Source organism: Strongylocentrotus purpuratus, unplaced genomic scaffold (assembly GCF_000002235.5).
Source record: "Strongylocentrotus purpuratus isolate Spur 01 unplaced genomic scaffold, Spur_5.0 spur5_contig_866, whole genome shotgun sequence".
NCBI classification, from domain to species: Eukaryota; Metazoa; Echinodermata; class Echinoidea; order Camarodonta; family Strongylocentrotidae; genus Strongylocentrotus; species Strongylocentrotus purpuratus.
Window position 1 is genome coordinate 1,845,001 of NW_022145575.1, and position 17,634 is coordinate 1,862,634.

General features: G+C 40.9%; 1 long non-coding RNA gene across 1 annotated transcript; it reads left to right on the forward strand.

Annotated features, from left to right (window-relative positions):
• The first annotated feature begins 11,672 nt into the window (after nucleotides 1–11,672).
• On the forward strand, nucleotides 11,673–14,000 carry LOC115919868. Its single transcript, XR_004062048.1, has 2 exons — nucleotides 11,673–11,797; nucleotides 13,413–14,000. It is a non-coding gene; the product is annotated as an uncharacterized LOC115919868 (long non-coding RNA).
• Nucleotides 14,001–17,634: the final 3,634 nt, after the last annotated feature.

The following is a 17,634-nucleotide window of genomic DNA, read 5'->3' on the forward strand; positions in this document are numbered from 1 at the left end:
AACCAGCAACTGTGGCAGGATTAATGGCGGGGACAATCTGCATGCTGAAAGAGCACTTAGAATAGGTATATCGGAAAATTAATTCAAGACCAAGTTATAAGTAATAAGTTATAAAGGAGATAAAATCTTTGGTATTAGTCATGTTCGACTTAAAATTGCATGCCCCCGCCCCTTACCCGGTAAAAAAACACCTTCCTATAATATCATCCCCCTTTCTTTCTTTTCCCTTCTCATTATTCTCCTTTTCCCCCTTTTCTCTCCTCCGTCTCTCCGCCTTTCTTCTTTTTCCGCCTTTTCTCTCCTCTCTCTTTCCCTTTCCCCTCCTTTTTCTCCTCTCCCCTTTTCTTTCCTCCCTCTTTTCTTCTTCTTTTTCTCTTCCCTTTTTTTTTTCCTCTCCTTTTTCTTTCCCCCTCCTTTTCTTTTTTTTGGGGGGCCACGAGCTCCCTGTGCCCCCCCCCTGGATCCGCCACTGTTAGGAACCGAAAATAATAAAACACACTAAAATAACCAAAGAATTCAAAATATAGTCTATAGATCTATTTAAATATGATAAAATACCCAATGAACAAAATCCACTAGGGTCTATGCTTACTACACTAGCTTTGAACTTTTGAAGCGGAGAACGTGAACCTACGGCATTTAGCGAAGATCGTCAAAACAATTTTATAATAAAATAAGGGTCTATTACAAAGCTACGAAGCATGCTCCCAGACACTATTTATTGATGAAATAAATCGGACATTGAGATAAAATTATAATACAGTTTATTTTAATTACCTGAGCTCATAATAACATTACTTTACTGACCATCTCTTGCACCGTTTACACTTTACGATCCGCTACTCCAAGCCAGCAATACGTCTCTCCCTCCGGGGCGCGGCGACTCCACTGGCTGCGCTGCACTGGCTCACCCGTGCTGCCGCGGCTGGGCTTAGTCACGGGTACTGTTATGTGATCATAAAGCTGCTTTGTTGATCTAGTCTTATCACAAGAATAAAGATTATCTGATTATGTGGAGGGGGGGGGGGGGGGGGGGGGGTATCACCCTAGCTATGTATGCTTTTCTATGACCTTGCTAGCTAGGAATGTGTTTTGCATTACGCCATAGGGTAAAATGTAGATTGCATATAAAAGTAAGTAAGTAGAGTTTGAACAGCCAATTTGCAATGTATATCCCTTGCCTCTGGTTTCTGTATTTTGATGTGGATATGGTTTTCAGAATGACCATTATCAAATCTGTTATAAGTTTTTCATACCGAAGGGTCCAGTGGCGGATCCAGGGGGTGGCCGAAACGGCCGCGGCCCCCCTATTGGCGGCGCAAAAAAAAAGGAAAAAAAGAGGAAGAAAAGAAGAGAAAAAAAAGGAAAGGAGAATTAAGAGAAGAAAAAAAGGAGAAGAGAAAAGAAAGGAGAAGAGAAAAGAAAAGAGAAGAGAAAAAAAGAAGAGAAAAGAAACAGAGAGAGAGAGAGAGAGAGAGAGAGAGAAAATAGGAGAAATGATAACGAAGAAAGTCCCCCCCCCCCCCCCAATTTGTGTTTCCAAAATCTCCAAAAACTTTTCACGCACCAGATATAGAGGGGTGCTTTCAAAGAGAGGGAACATAATTGCGCGTACCCTAGATAACACTGAGTGAGTGGGGGGGGGTGGGGGTGGGGGGGGGGAGGAAATGGCGCTTAGTGACAGTAACAACGAATAAGGGAAAAACTGTAATCGGGAGATTTGGGGTCATTCCAGTAGGCTTGGCAAACGTAGAGGGGGCCGGGCCGGCCGCATCAAATCTCGAGCCGCGGATTCAAAGTTAAACGTCAAAAACAGCCCCTGCGCTACAAAGGTCACCAGTACTCTTTAGTGAGAAATTTAAAAAGGGCACACTATTTTGGATGTCTTTTAAATAGAAGCTACATACTCAACAGTCAAATTTTAAATTAGCGGTAGGGCCGCTTCACAACTCTTATTTTGCCCTTCATTTGGATTCAGCTCATACCAACTCGCTTGTGCTTGTGTTGGTAAAACCATGGATTTATCCATGCATTGGTGTAATAAATCTTTCATTTCTACTAGTCTAATTGTGTGCTATCACAATCATGATTGTTTCATTTTCCCTGTAAAGCAGGCGCGTAGCCAGGGGCGGTAGGGGCAGTGAGAGGACATAAGACGAAAAAGGAGCAGACAAGGAAATATTTTTGAAATTCTGACAAGTCGAGAACGGTACAACGAATCGTCTTCTTTCTCTAATAATTTAATGAAATGTCAAAGCTTCCGCGCTTCGCGTGGGAGAGAGGGGAAACTGAATTCAAACAAGGATTAAGAGACGAGGATGGTACAACGAATCGTCTTCTTTCTCTAATAATTTAATATAGCGTCAAAGCTTACGCGCTTTGCGCGGGAGGGGGGGGGGAGGGACTCAATTCAGACAAGTACTAAGAGTCGAGAACGGTACAACGAATCGTCTTCTTTCTCTATAAATAATTTAATGAAACGTCAAAGCTTCCGCGCTTTGCGCGGGAGGGGTAAACTAAATCCAAATAAGGATCAAGAGTCGAGAATGGTACAACAAATCGTCTTCTTTCTCTAATAATTTAATAAAACGTTAAGCTTCTGCGCTTTACGTTCAGAGAAAGATTAAGAGTCGAGAATGGAACAACGAATCTTCTAATTCTTTCTCTAATAATTTCATTAAACTATGAAAGGTCAAAGTTTCCGCGCTTCGCGCGGAGGGGGAGGGTAACTGAATTTAGACAAAGAATAAGAGTCGAGAATGGTACAACAAATCTTCTTCTTTCTCTTATAATTAATGAAAAGTCATAGCTTTCGCGCGAGAGGGGGGGACGAACTAAATTCAAACAAGGATTTAGAGTCGAGAATGGAACAACGAATCTTCTAATTCTTTCTCTAAAAATTTCATTAAACTATGAAAGGTCAAAGTTTCCGCGCTTCGCGCGGGAGGGGGAGGGGAACTGAATTCAGACAAAGAATAAGAGTCGAGAATGGTACAACAAATCTTCTTCTTTCTCTAATAATTAATGAAAGGTCATAACTTCCGCGCTTTGCGCGAGAGGGGGGGGGGGACGAACTAAATTCAAACAAGGAGTTAGAGTCGAGAATGGAACAACGAATCTTCTAATTCTTTCTCTAATAATTTCAATACTATGGAAGGTCAAAGTTTCCGAGCTTCGCGCGGAGGGGGAGGGGAACTGAATTCAGACAAAGAATAAGAGTCGAGAATGGTACAACAAATCTTCTTCTTTCTCTAATAATTAATGAAAGGTCAAAGCTTCCGCGCTTCGCGCGAGAGGGGGGGGCGAACTAAATTCAAACAAGGATTTAGAGTCGAGAATGGAACAACGAATCTTCTAATTCTTTCTCTAATAATTTCATTAAACTATGAAAGGTCAGAGTTTCCGCGCTTCGCGCGGAGGGGGAGGGTAACTGAATTCAGACAAAGAATAAGAGTCGAGAATGGTACAACAAATCTTCTTCTTTCTCTAATAATTAATGAAAGGTCATAGCTTCCGCGCTTCGCGCGAGAGGGGGGAACGAACTAAATTCAAACAAGGATTTAGAGTCGAGAATGGAACAACGAATCTTCTAATTCTTTCTCTAATAATTTCAATACTATGGAAGGTCAAAGTTTCCGAGCTTCGCGCGGAGGGGGAGGGGAACTGAATTCAGACAAAGAATAAGAGTCGAGAATGGTACAACAAATCTTCTTCTTTCTCTAATAATTAATGAAAGGTCAAAGCTTCCGCGCTTCGCGCGAGAGGGGGGGGGGCGAACTAAATTCAAACAAGGATTTAGAGTCGAGAATGGAACAACGAATCTTCTAATTCTTTCTCTAATAATTTCATTAAACTATGAAAGGTCAAAGTTTTCGCGCTTCGCGCGGGAGGGGGAGGGGAACTGAATTCAGACAAAGAATAAGAGTCGAGAGAATGGTACAACAAATCTTCTTCTTTCTCTAATAATTAATGAAAGGTCATAGCTTCCGCGCTTTGCGCGAGAGGGGGGGGGGACGAACTAAATTCAAACAAGGAGTTAGAGTCGAGAATGGAACAACGAATCTTCTAATTTTTTGTCTAATAATTTTATTAAAATATGAAAGGTCAAAGTTTCCGCGCTTCGCGCGAGAGGGGGGGGGACGAAATAAATTCAAACAATGATTTAGAGTCGAGAATGGTTCAACGAATCCTCTCCTCTAATAATTTCATGAAACATCACAGCTTCTGCGCTTCGCGCGTAATGGGGGGGGGGGGGGGGACAGCGAGCTGCCCGAATATGAATTTTTGATATCTTTTCTCGTTTATTTTCGTGATAAATAACACTTTCGTAGTACATATTATGCTCAAATTTTTGCTCGACCGCTTCGCTCACTAGCCGAATTGTGAAACCAGAAAATTACTTTTTCGGGCAAGAGGTTATAGCCCCCTTCCCCCCCCCCCCCCGATTGAAATGACAAAAATTGTACCGGTATGGTGCTTCTAATATGACCTTGTAAGTATTGATATGTTGAGTTTTAAAAAAAGGTCTGCGCAATTTTCAAATTTCCGGCCCCCCCCCCCCCCCCCTATTGGAAAATCCTGGATCCGCGCCTGGAAGGGTCATACTAATTTTGAATGCTCGTGATTCTGTCACAGGACTGGATTCATAGTTTTGAAATCAAATATAACCCTATATCTCTCGGGGGATGGGTATTTGTACTTGGTTCATATATACGCATGTATTTAGTTTTTAAGGCCTTGTCGAAAAAATTATTTGATGATGATGTTTTTCAACTGTTAAAGTTTGTATATGGACTCCCGCTTTCCACAATATGAAAATCTGACAAGATGTACTTATGTTGTTTGTTGGCCGATACACCACTTTAAAAGTGCCTCTATATATACCTAAACAAAAAATACCAACAAAAAGGGCACTTTCTGGAAAAGGCACCTTCAGAGAAATCTCAAAGCTAAAATATATAATTTTTTAGACGTTGGTATATACACCTATACAGTGTGAGTCAAAAAAAGTTTACACCTAGAAAATTGCTAATTATTCAACAAATCATCGATGAACATTAAATTTGTATATGTCTTATGAAAGAGTGTTTTATCCCGAATCATTTGGTACCATTTTTGTGTGGTATGTGTTCACGCTTGGATGAACATGAGACATTTTTTGGGGAGCCCTCAAAAATTTGAAAATTTGCAACCCCCCCCCCCTTGAGCGCCAGGGGGGGGGGGGCCAACTCCCCCAAAAAGGTAAAATTAACGTGTTTTTACACGTTTTTTTCCCAGGGGGGGGGGGCGGGCGCCCCGCTCCACCCCCTGGATCCGCCATTGCGTTTAATGATGAGAGGACAAGGGGACACATGTCGAAAGGGTTAAGACACTAATTAGAAAAGAAAAGGAGCAGTTGAAAATGGGTCACTTCTTTCACCTCAAAAAGAGGCATGCACTAGGGATGAAAAATAAATGGGAATGTGTCGACGGAAAAGAAGCACCCTTCAGATTTTGATAGGGGCATTTATAAGAAGTGAAAAGGGGCATTTATGAAAAGGGGATCGGTTCCTTATTAGAAAGGAAAAAGGGGGCAAATATCATTGTTAAAAGGGTAATTATCAGAGGTGAAAAGGGGCACTTATCGCATTTGAAAAGGGGCACTGACCAATGACCATACATGAAAAGAGGCACTTATGAGAATGGAAAAGGGACACTAATGATAATGATATCGGAGGTAAAAGGGGGCTTTTATGAGAAGGGGGAAATGGCTCTTCAGTGGCGTACGCAGGATTTTTTCAAGGGGGGGGGGTTATCATTTTGAAATCGGGCCAAAATTTTTGCAACGACTCAGCCCGCCGCTGAAAAGGCGGGGGAGGGGGGGGGGGGGGGTAAGAGAACACTTTTTTTTTTTGGTCCCCACAAAAATCGCAACGACTCAGCCAGCCCCTGAATAAGCGGGGGGGGGGGGGGGGGGGGGGGGGGGGGGGGGGGGGGGGGAGGTAAGAGCACACCTTTTTTTTTTTGGTCTCGAAATTCGAAAAATTGACATTTTGCTCCGTAGAGGGGGGGGGGGGGGTAAGGTCACTTTTTTAGGTCAGCCATTGGCAAAAAAAAAACACACAATAGTGGGGGGGGGGGGGTTGCTCAAAAATACACACATAATACACACATAAAAAAAAAACTCAAGGGGGGGGGGGTTAACCCCAAACCCCCCCCCCCCCCCCCGTGCGTGCCTGTGGCTCTTATTCAAAAGCAAAAGAGGCACATGTTAAAATAAACGGGGCACTTATTAAAGATGAAAAAGGGTAAATTTGAGAAAGGGAAGGGGTATTTATAAGAAGGAAAAAGAGCATATATTTGGAAGGAAAAGGGGGACTTTTCAAAGAATGGGGCATTTATAAGACATGAAAAGAGCACTTATCAGGAGGGGAAGGGGCACTTGTCAAAATAAAACGAGTATCTCTCAGAATTGAATAGGTTCATTTACAAGAGATGAAAAGGGGCACTTATGAGAATGAAAAGGAAATATTTTTATAGATGAAAAGGGGCATTTATGAGAAGGGAAAGGGGCTCTTTTTTAATTGGGGGCACTTATCATAAGGAAAAGGGGCACATGTGAGAATATAATGTGCGCTTATCCAAGTTAAAAAGGGGAAGGGGCGCTTTTTACAGAGGAAAAGCGGAACTTGTCAAAGCAAAAGAGGAACCTCTCAGATTTGAATAGGGCAATTATCAAAGGTGAAGGGGGCGCTTATCAAAAGTGAAAAGGGGCGCTTCTCGTACCTGAAAAGGGGAACTTACTAGAGATTAAAAAAGGCACTTATGAGAATGGAAAATGGACACTTATCACAAAGGAAAATGGGAACTTGTCAAAGGAAAATGGTTATGTGTCAAAATAAAAGGAGCACATATCAAAGTGGAAAGGGGAAGGGGCACTTTTCAAAATTAATAGGAGCACTTGTCAAAGTAAAAGGGGCACTTTTCCCATGCAAAAAGGGGCACTTTTAGGGTACTTGAAAAGGTGGGAGGGCACCCCCCCCCCCCGGAGCGCCGCCTCTGCCTGATCCGAAAAGTAGGGGGACGGGGAGAAAATGAGGGAGCAATTTAGCAAAACAAAGGAAGGTGAGGGGGGCTGCTGCTTATCCCTAATAATCTATGTTCCAATATTCGTGAACCATTACCTTATAATCCGCACTAGAGCTATACTAGGTGCCCAAATTATCATAGTGTCTTTTGATGAGAAATATCAATGACAAGAAGTCACTCGCAAACCTAAAACCCTCATAAACACGCAGGCGTGAATCAGTAACCTTGTACATTTTGATGAAAAAATAATGTTTTACCAAAAGAAAGTTGGTGTTAGTTTTTTGGGGGTGCCTTTTTTGCGTGTGCTTGTTTGTGTGTGTTTTCTTCTAGCTGCTATATTTTTTGTTCGTTCCCTTCACTCGCTGGCTACATTTGGGGGATGATTCCTGGCACCCAGTTCGATGCCCGAACTACTCCCTACTATATTTGGAAAGCAAGGTGCACGGATGTATTTTTCTTATAACCCATTTTTTATTGTGAAATAAACTTTGTGTATACGTCGTTGTTATTCGCGGGCAGCCCTTCGCTCCAATTTCAAATAGCATTCAACTTATCTGAACTTTTAAACGTGTAACATTTCGTAGTGACCGAGGATCGATCTGCATATGAGTATCAACATTTTAAGACATTTTCAAGCTTCCTTTGTGGAAGAAAAAAAACTAGGCCTATATCGCTTCAGAATCGCAGATATGTCACAACATGTGTGCAATTGTTTACGAATTGAAGCCGATTCGTTTTTTCCCCCAATTAAATGCAATAAGAATCCGGTTGCTATTATTCTTATCAATATTTATAATTTAAATCACAAAGGAGAAATTTGTTCAAATTTTCAATCTATAGTATAATCTGAAAATTTGCTCGTACTTTCAGAAACTAATTTTTCTGCTACATATAAATTCTGAGATAAGTTTTTGAGGGCTTGCAAAACTAGGGGCCTTATAAGTGCCACCCGAGATTCGGCGATGCCCCCATCCTCTCCGACAATGTAGACAACAAAGGCGTGTCATCAATTGTTTTCTTTTGGGGGTATAAGAAAGTTCACCTTGAATCTTAGATGAATTGACATGAGCAATAATGTTTCGCATTCAGTTATGAGGCTTTTTCTTTCTGCTACTATCTTTTTTACGCAAAGGACGCCAACGAGATACGACGTACAGGGTGCATGTATTGTATGATGATCCTCATAAAGGGGGAAGGAGCACTATTTAAAAATAAAAACAAATTGCCCCCGAAAATTTGAAAATCGCGCTGGCCGATATTTTGCTCAGTGGGGGGGGGGGGGGGGTGCACTATTTATTTTTTTGCCCCAGAAAATTAGCAAAGTCGCACCCACCCCCGCCCCCGCCTCGACCCCCCCCCCCCCCTTGAGCACAGGGGAGGTAACTCCAGAAAGCTCCGACACCGGCGCCTTTCATGGGAGCTATCACTCTCTTGCCTACACACCAACCTGCGGCGCCGGTGTCGGAGCTTCCTGGACGGTTACAGCTTGGGGAGGGGGCCCGTTTTCTTTTTTTTTAACAAATGAAGGTACAATTAACGTGTTTCCCTGTTTTTCCCCAGGGGAGGGGGCCCCTCCCTGAATCCGCCACTGCCCCCACCCCGCCTCCCGAGTCTCTTCGCTCTGAGCACTCTCTCAAAAATTAGTGCCCTCAATTTTGTTGACGCGATATCACGCGCGTAGGACAATACCAGTACCGTCATATTTTTATTTTGCGACTTTAGCAAAGAATAGCAACTCACATGTCATATCTAGCAGCTTTATGATCTCAAATATCTAGCTCTCATTATTTTGTCGAAGCATTTCATGAAGTCCGAGCTTGGAAGGTTAGTTACAATCACTTTTAATCATATTCTACAGTGATTAATTCATTATCCAGAATATTTAACGGGAATAGAAGAATTTGTCAGCTTTATTTTGAAGTGAAATTGGTTAAATGGTCGGGCAAGTGGTTATTCATTGTCTTTGTTGAGGCTAATTATGCCAGTCGCATCGACTGCGCCAGCAGGGCAGCGGTCTCTATATCTGGAGTTCCGCTGGTGTGCAAATCGAGCGTGTATGCTGTGTGCGTGTGACACTGTGTGCATAGCCATAGTCCAGAATCTGCACGGTCCTTTATAATAAGCCAGTTCACGGTTGCAGTCTGAGCATGAGCAGATAAAGGTCATTGCAGAACAAATTTTGAAATACACGGAGACGAAATACTGGATACGTGGTCATGAAAGTTATGTAATCATTATTCATTCATGCACATTTAGTGCTAGACCGAAAGCTTCAGTCTCTATACCGTCGGTTGTTCCACTGAGACTACGTCTGGCTCCACTAGACCTCCGGTTATAGAGACTGAACGATCGCCTATGCCAGCCTATGTTGAAGATATCACGGCTAGATTTTAGCCGTTAGGCCCCTCCCACAAACATGAACAAACTTGCCACGGCCGTATTGTTATGCCCCCAAAATCCCCCAAAATGTCATTTTACCTCGTGCATATCCAATTTTACATTAGGCCTAGGCTATAATACATCGGTTCCACTTACTTACTTGATTGAAATAATCCGTTTAATGGTCCCTTATAAGGAAATTATGGGTCAAAATCGACATCCATGTTGAAAATCTTGCAAGCCGTGTTAAACTCTCGCTGCCGTCAATCTCATCCCTTCTAGAGTAGTGGCTCCGGTCTGCGGCCGATCGGCGGGAACTGCCGATTCTATTTTTATTGGAATACTCACAGAATACTTCAATACCCTCAATAAAGAGTCCATATAGTATACTTACTTATTAAATAGAAGTCACAAATAACTTAACTGACCCACAGCGTGGTCAGCATTGACCACGTTTCGAAATGCTTCGAGTTCCCCGGTTTGCGGGCACGCAGTACCGGTTTGCGGCACGCGTACGTCATAAAGCTTTATGCGCTACGTCACGATGAAAGCATGTACCAAATTACTACGGGTAACCCAAATTCTCATGTTTATCTGTTGCTACGGTAAATTTGTCAAGTTTTAAACAATTTCACCTTTTCCTCGAATGGATCATCCCATACGGGGGTACGTACTACTAGAAACTATCGGGTCATAGCGGGTACACACATCAGCACACATACCATCATACACGATCCCGCATGTTATGTGTGTATTAACGCCGCAAACCAGAAAAAAACACGTAATTACGTGCCGGTTTGCGGCCACCCCATGCAACTGGCCATGCGGTGGCACAATCAAAATATCTGCGATAGGAGACAGACCACAGCCATCATACTTCCACAAAAACATCAAATTTCACCTCCAATCGGACAAATATCGGACAAATAGAGCTACTAGTCATGCCTCGATCTCTTAACTTAAAAGTTAGCACCTGCTGGAATTTTCATCGGCGACTGGTGCCGTAGATTTCCGACATCGCTGACGGATACTCCGTACCGACAGGAGCACCTGCTACGGACGTTTTCGGCAAAGCAGAACTTACCGTGGAATCCACGGTAGGTTTCAACGATTATTATCGAGTCATATTCATTTTATTTTTAAAACAAATACCCCTGGCCGCAAACCGGGCGATGCCGCAAACCGGAGACTCTACTCTAGTCTACGCCGAAGGCAAAAATGATTACGAAGGAAAAACTGTGATAACGCCATTACGAACGTGTAGATGGCGCACATTTTGGGGGATTTTGGGGGCATAACAATACGGCCGTGGCAAGTTTGTTCATGTTTGTGGGAGGGGCCTAACGGCTAAAATCTAGCCGTGATATCTTCAACATAGGCTGGCATAGGCGATCGTTCTGTCTCTATAACCGGAGGTCTAGTGGAGCCAGACGTAGTCTCAGTGGAACAACCGACGGTATAGAGACTGAAGCTTTCGGTCTAATTTAGTGCTAGACCGAATTTTCCGTCTCTTTCGTTCGTTAGCCTCTTATTGGGGTAGGGTCGGCCGGCTCTCTCTTTAGAGACGGAAACCGTCTATACACATTCCCTTGATAACGCCACGGCCATTTCAGGTCGTAGCGTTTTGCCCCCAAAATCCCCCAAAATGTCATTTTACCTCGTGAATATCCAAATATGTAAATTAGGACTAGGCTATAATACATCGGTTCCACTTACTAACTTGATTGAAATAATCCGTTTAATGGTCCCTTTTAAAGGACAAGTCCACTCGAATTTTCAAAAATCATAGCATGTTGTAAATAAATCAAAGGTTAAAACTGCCAAATATCACTGCTGTACTTCAATCGGTTGATTTTTAAGAGCGATTTCTATTTCGGTTATTTCTAGCAAAACATTTAAATTTGCCGCACCGATGTCAGATTGTTGATCACGTGATGTGACGTATGGTCCTCACAACTAAGCGCATGTCTTACATTCTGACTAGTCAAGATGCCGCTGTGCCAGGCGTAAGGGTGTTCCAATCGGCCAGGGTATGGGAGTAAAAACAGTTTCTTTAGCATCCCAAACCCATTGAAAGACAGGGAGAGATGTTCTCAGTGGTTGAATAATATTGGGACGAACAAGTTTAATATACGGACATATCAATTTAGCAAAAATAGAGTCGTTTGCGAGGACCACTTCGAGGCTGATTGTTTACAGGAATTCGGGCGAAGGTGATGAAGTACGAGGCCCGAATGAAACTACTACTAAAAAACCCGATGCCATTCCTACCATCTTCTTCCACCGTCCTCAACCACCATCCAAGAGGAAATCAACAACACGACGTCGGGAAGAGTCTGAGCGTCAAAAGGTAATGTTCTTACAAAAATATGATGAAGTAAACAATTAAAAAGTACATCCACAAACGTAGATCTTGGCTTCATTCAGTAACCGTATCGTACGCGATGCCTGCGTGCCCGGGCCGCTCAGGCGTAGATCTACAGCGTCGTAGGTCTATGCGTGCGGCCGTGCCATGTGCATGTTGCTGCTAGTCAATACAAACAATGCGCCAGAAATGACCATTTACACTCGTCTAAATTATAGGTTGACCTTAGTAGCGCTGTGGTAAATATGACAAAACAGATGACAGATGACAAAATACTAGCTTTCCTGAGATACATTGTAGATGTTTTCCAGACTAAAGCGCAAATTATTTGTGAGGGTGTACTTACTTCTGTGGAATACTGTAGATGTAATAATAACCTGAAACATTAATGATATTATTAGTAATAAATAAGGATCGTGTTAATGATGACAAAGATGATGAAAATATTTGGTTTGGATGTATGTCTGATCTTTGGAAGACAAGCTTTAAGTCAATTAGTCATCTATTTTTGGCGACGAGTGTTTATTTTATTTGCATGCATTATTAATTATTTCACCTCCAGTTTAAATGATTCCATTTCACATAATATCACATTCACTAATCACTATGAACATGACACAAGAATCAACAATATTTGTGTTCAGTGTTCTTCAAAGAAGCTAATCCCTAAATGCACAACAGCACAAGTTTATGTACTGTTGTTCAGTACACTACAGTTAGGGATGAACTTATTTGAAAAACATTAAACACAAATAATGTCTTTCAGAATCTATATTTAAAAATAATAATGTACTTCATAGACATTTTGCCCAAATTATTGGGCTATATTTTTGAAATCTACCGGAAGTAGACGGAAAATGATTCGAAACCGCGGGAAATTGCTATGGCTACGGCCTTTTAGTCAGGAATGGCGGGGTTTCTTGTGTGTCGCTGTTCCATTATGTGGCGCATACAGTAGTCCCAAGTGTATATATTTGTGTCAGCTTTTTAGTTTTTGTTGTCGCAAATCGACAGCAATGTAAATAAATCGACTGCTGACACTGACTGCTCATTAGTCATTGCTATTTATTATAAATCTAGAACAAATGATATGTTTGAAATGTATATTTACAAGGGTTTAAACATGTTAAGACAAGTAATGAAGGGGTTTGATAACTGTGGTCGAATTGTAAAGAACTGGAATCCTTAGCTGAGCTGAGCTGGATATTAGAATGACAAATTACAGGATAATTAATTTTATTATTTTGGTATTCTCAAACTTTGGTTCTGCCTTCTGGTCAACTCAAACCTTACAGCCAGCCACAGAAATAAGCAACAATTCCTTGTGTGAGTAGTATATATTATGATTATGAACAGAGCAGAATTAAAACAAAAAGCAAAAGTTAAACACTTACATTTTAGAACTTGTGCACGTCTTGAAAAATGAAGGGAAAACTTCATGAATCTGACACCTGTAACTTGTTTTCATATAAAAAATAAATTTGAAAGCAAGCCAGTTTTGGCTACCATAAATGGCTAGCTACTTTGATAAGTTCTTTTCAAATCCCCATACATTGAAAAGCCATTTTATTCTTCTTATCATTTGTTGTTTTTCTGACAGACGCACTTGACCATCGAAGCTTGCGGGACTTTGACAGACATCACACATCAGTCTCCATTGCATTCCTATATCAACATTTGCTGGACTGAGTGGACTCCAGGCCTTTGTTCATTTTAATGGTTATTAATTTGAAGACTCATCAGCAGTTATGCTTCACGTTGCAACAAACAATCTTGAACGGGGAGTTTGGGAGAAGGACGAAAAGGATTTTGTTCAGCTTAATCCTTTCAATAAAACAAAAATCTCTGATACTCCCAAAGTTCCAAGGTGGGATTCCAGAGCTTCACACGAACAAAGCATTTATTATATTAATAGAAAACTGACTGAACAACAATCATTTGTTGTTGTTTTTCTGACAGACGCACTCAACCATCGAAGCTTGCGGGACATTGACAGACATCAATCTTCGTTGTATGAAGTAGCATTTACCGAGGAAGAAGAAAGAAGAACTGTCACCTTTATACAATTTAACAATATTGAACTCTAATAATACTTTTATTCTCAGCGACACATTTTATGCCTGTGATGGTCTCAATATAAATGTCAAAGTCAGTTCATAAATAAAATATAAATATTAGAAAATGCAAATTTTATTCCTAGTCCTATCGCATTTATTATTAGAAGTAGTGTTAAATAATACATTTTTTGTTTAACCGTTGTCTGTTTACTAGGCTATTCAGAAGAAACCAGAGCTGGTTTTCTTCTGGGTTAGTTAGCATGAATTTTGATTAAAGAATGTAAATTACACAGACCTGTTAAATAATAGCCCCCCACAAAAGAAAAACAATTTTTTTTTTTAAAGATATTTTTTGCAGATTTGTATTTCATCCAGAAATAGTACCTACACACTGTAAACATAATATAAATAGTCAAGCATTGACATATTTTGATACGTTGGTGATGGTGATTGTGATGGTGGTGATGGCGATGGTGGAGATGATGGTGATGATGTCAGTGGTGAAGGTGATTGATCATGATGGCTATGGTGATGATGATAATGATGATGGCAACGGTGATGACGTCAGTGGTAATGGCGATCATGATGACGTCAGTGGTAATGGCGATCATGATCTTGATGGCAATGCTGATGGTGGTGATGATGAGGGTGATTATGATGGCAATGCTGGTCGTTAACGGTTGGTGGTGATGATGGCAATTAATGGTGATGTCGGTGGTGGTGATGATCGTGATTCGTGATGGCAATGATGACGGTGATTATTATGGCGATAATGATCATGGTTATGATAATGGGGATGATGATGACGGTGATTATGATGATGGAGATGATGATCATGATGATGACGATGATGGTTGTGATTGCAATGCTTATGGTGGTGATGATGATGTAGGTGGTGACGGCGATGATGGCTATGGTGATGATGATAATGATTGTGATGGCGATGACGATTGTGATAATGATGTTGAAGATGAAAATTAGAATTCTTCAAGTTATATTTGAGCCCTTCAGCCCACCGCACACTAATATTTCTATCCGAGGGTCAAACAAACCCCGAAAATAAATTTTCAGAAATATATATTCCGCGGGTCATTTTAAAACAAAATCAAGCAGAAAAAAGAATAAGGGAAAGAATTTTGTAATATTTTATTTCCAGGAATACACATGAACTGGAGTAACACAATTGACAAAAGAACTATGAAATAAAATATTACCATCCTCAAATGTCTGGGAATTACCAAAAGAAATTCCTGTTTAAGGCTCTTCTCATGAACTTATGGTTTACAAATATAAAAACACATTTCAGAACTTTCACAACCATGAAATTATTAGCAGGGATGGGAACAATCATATTTTCAATTTTAAATCACATTGCCCCCCCCCCCCAAAAAAAAGAAGTTTGTATTTACACAAACATACATTTCATACAAATAATGTGTCTTCTTTGTTAAAATGATATCAAAGCCTGGCCAAAAATAGCCTATATAGACACTTAAATCCCCTCTTCTGTCCTAGAGCTGGTATTCTATATTGTACTTGATTGTACTTGTGTGCGTATCTGTGTCCAACTTTGTACTTTCCGTTCACTTCTACAAGTATGTAGCGCATGAATATCGTACACAATAATAAGTATGTGGGACAATGCAAAGCCTCTACGACCGGGGGTTACGCACACGAGAGTAATTCATGAATATCCTTAATCTCCGTCTATCTTCCGTGCGTGTTCACGTATAGCGCGCAGACTGGTTGGACCGCGAATCGACGCAGAGTTATATATAACGTGGTATCCCCCGGTTGATCTCGATGCGAAACGCTCGTCGATCGGCCATGTCGTATTTTCCGCCGAAGTCTATTATGCATCAGCTACTACTTTGCTAGTTCCTGACTGGTATTGAGACAAACATTGACAGGAAGTATAATATTATGTTAGGAAAATATCTACATTATGTGGTAAGCCAAAATTCAGCGAGACGCACCCCCGATAAAAATGGTTATTTAACATGTATATCCGACTCTTCAAATATTTTTTTTTGCAAGTTTTATTTGGTGTTTTTTTTTCACATTTTCAAACTTCACTCACTATTTATTGAATAGTACATTATAATGATTATAGTTCTGGCTCAATATTCATGACGAATTCAATGTCATTAAATGAATCCTGAGCATAACAGAAAGATGAGAACTGTGCCATGTTTTTGCTTATTACGTATTCATGAGGAGCAAAAACGTGCATACGACTTGAGTAAATACCACTGATCTCTACGATTTTTCGTAGAGATCAGTGGTAAATACGTGCGATTTGGCGAGCGCTGCGGTCTGACTGGTTCGCGAATGGGCATCGTCTCTAGCGCTATAGCTAGCTAGCTCTCTGATGTGAGGACCCTACGTCACAAAAAATGTCGCGCGATGCATTGTGGGGGTGAACCGGCTCGATCACTAACTTGTTCATTGCTCATTAAAACAATTAATTAAAAATAAGTCCGAGCTCCATTTTCCAAGACCAAGTTATATTTGGGCTTTTTAGATTTTTGTCTATCTAATCATTAAACTTTTTTAGCCGAGTGGACTTGTCCTTTAAGGAAATTATGGGTCAAAATCGACATCATGTTGAAAATCTTGCAAGCCGTGTTAAACTCTCGCTGCCGGAGTCATCTAAATCAATCTCATCCCTTCTAGTCTACGCCGAAGGCAAAATGATTATGAAGGAAAAACTGTGCGCCATCTACACGTTCGTAATGGCGTTATCACAGTTTTTCCTTCATAATCATTTTTGCCTTCGGCGTAGACTAGAAGGGATGAGATTGATTTAGATGACTCCGGCAGCGAGAGTTTAACACGGCTTGCAAGATTTTCAACATGGATGTCGATTTTGACCCATAATTTCCTTAAAAGGGACCATTAAACGGATTATTTCAATCAAGTTAGTAAGTGGAACCGATGTATTATATCCTAGTCCTAATTTACATTTGGATATTCACGAGGTAAAATGGCATTTTGGGGGATTTTGGGGGCAAAACACTACGACCTGAAATGGCCGTGGCGTTATCAAGGGAATGTATATAGACGGTTTCCGTCTCTAAAGAGAGAGCCGGCTGACCCTACCCCAATAAGAGGCTAACGAACGAAAGAGACGGAAAATTCGGTCTAATTTAGTGCACTCCATGATACACAGGTGGAAATATTCTTTGAAAAGGGGAAACGAAGGCTATTTATGTAGCACCTCCATCGCTGTAGGAGTGATTATTTCACAATGTACAAAGTAGGACCTCTTCATGTTTTGAAGATCTGTGGATATTCGGGGTCATTGCAGTAATGTGCTAACCGTGAACGGGTCTATTTCCCTACACTTGATCAAGCCGTCGAAGATGGCGTTATCAACAAACTCATAATTATGCTCACCAGCCCAGCCTGAGGACCGTACAGACAAAAATCTCGGTTTAATGGCCCTCCGTTGAAATTTCAATAAGTTGTGCTTAGTTTGATAGTGGCAGTCATCTCAAAAACTAAGCATGGACCTACAGTATATGGGCATTATATTTGACTTTGACCCTCTGTATTTAGGTATCAAAATTATATCAGTGTGTTGAAGGCCTAGTCTATCGTTATAAACGCATGCTGATAATTTCACAAATATTGATTTGAAATCTAAACAAAATATATTTAAAATGATAACAATAATGCACAATTATTATTTAAAGATATATATTTTTTAATATTTATCAATTTCCAGTGCACGTCTTAAGAAATGACGCTTATAACTTTGTA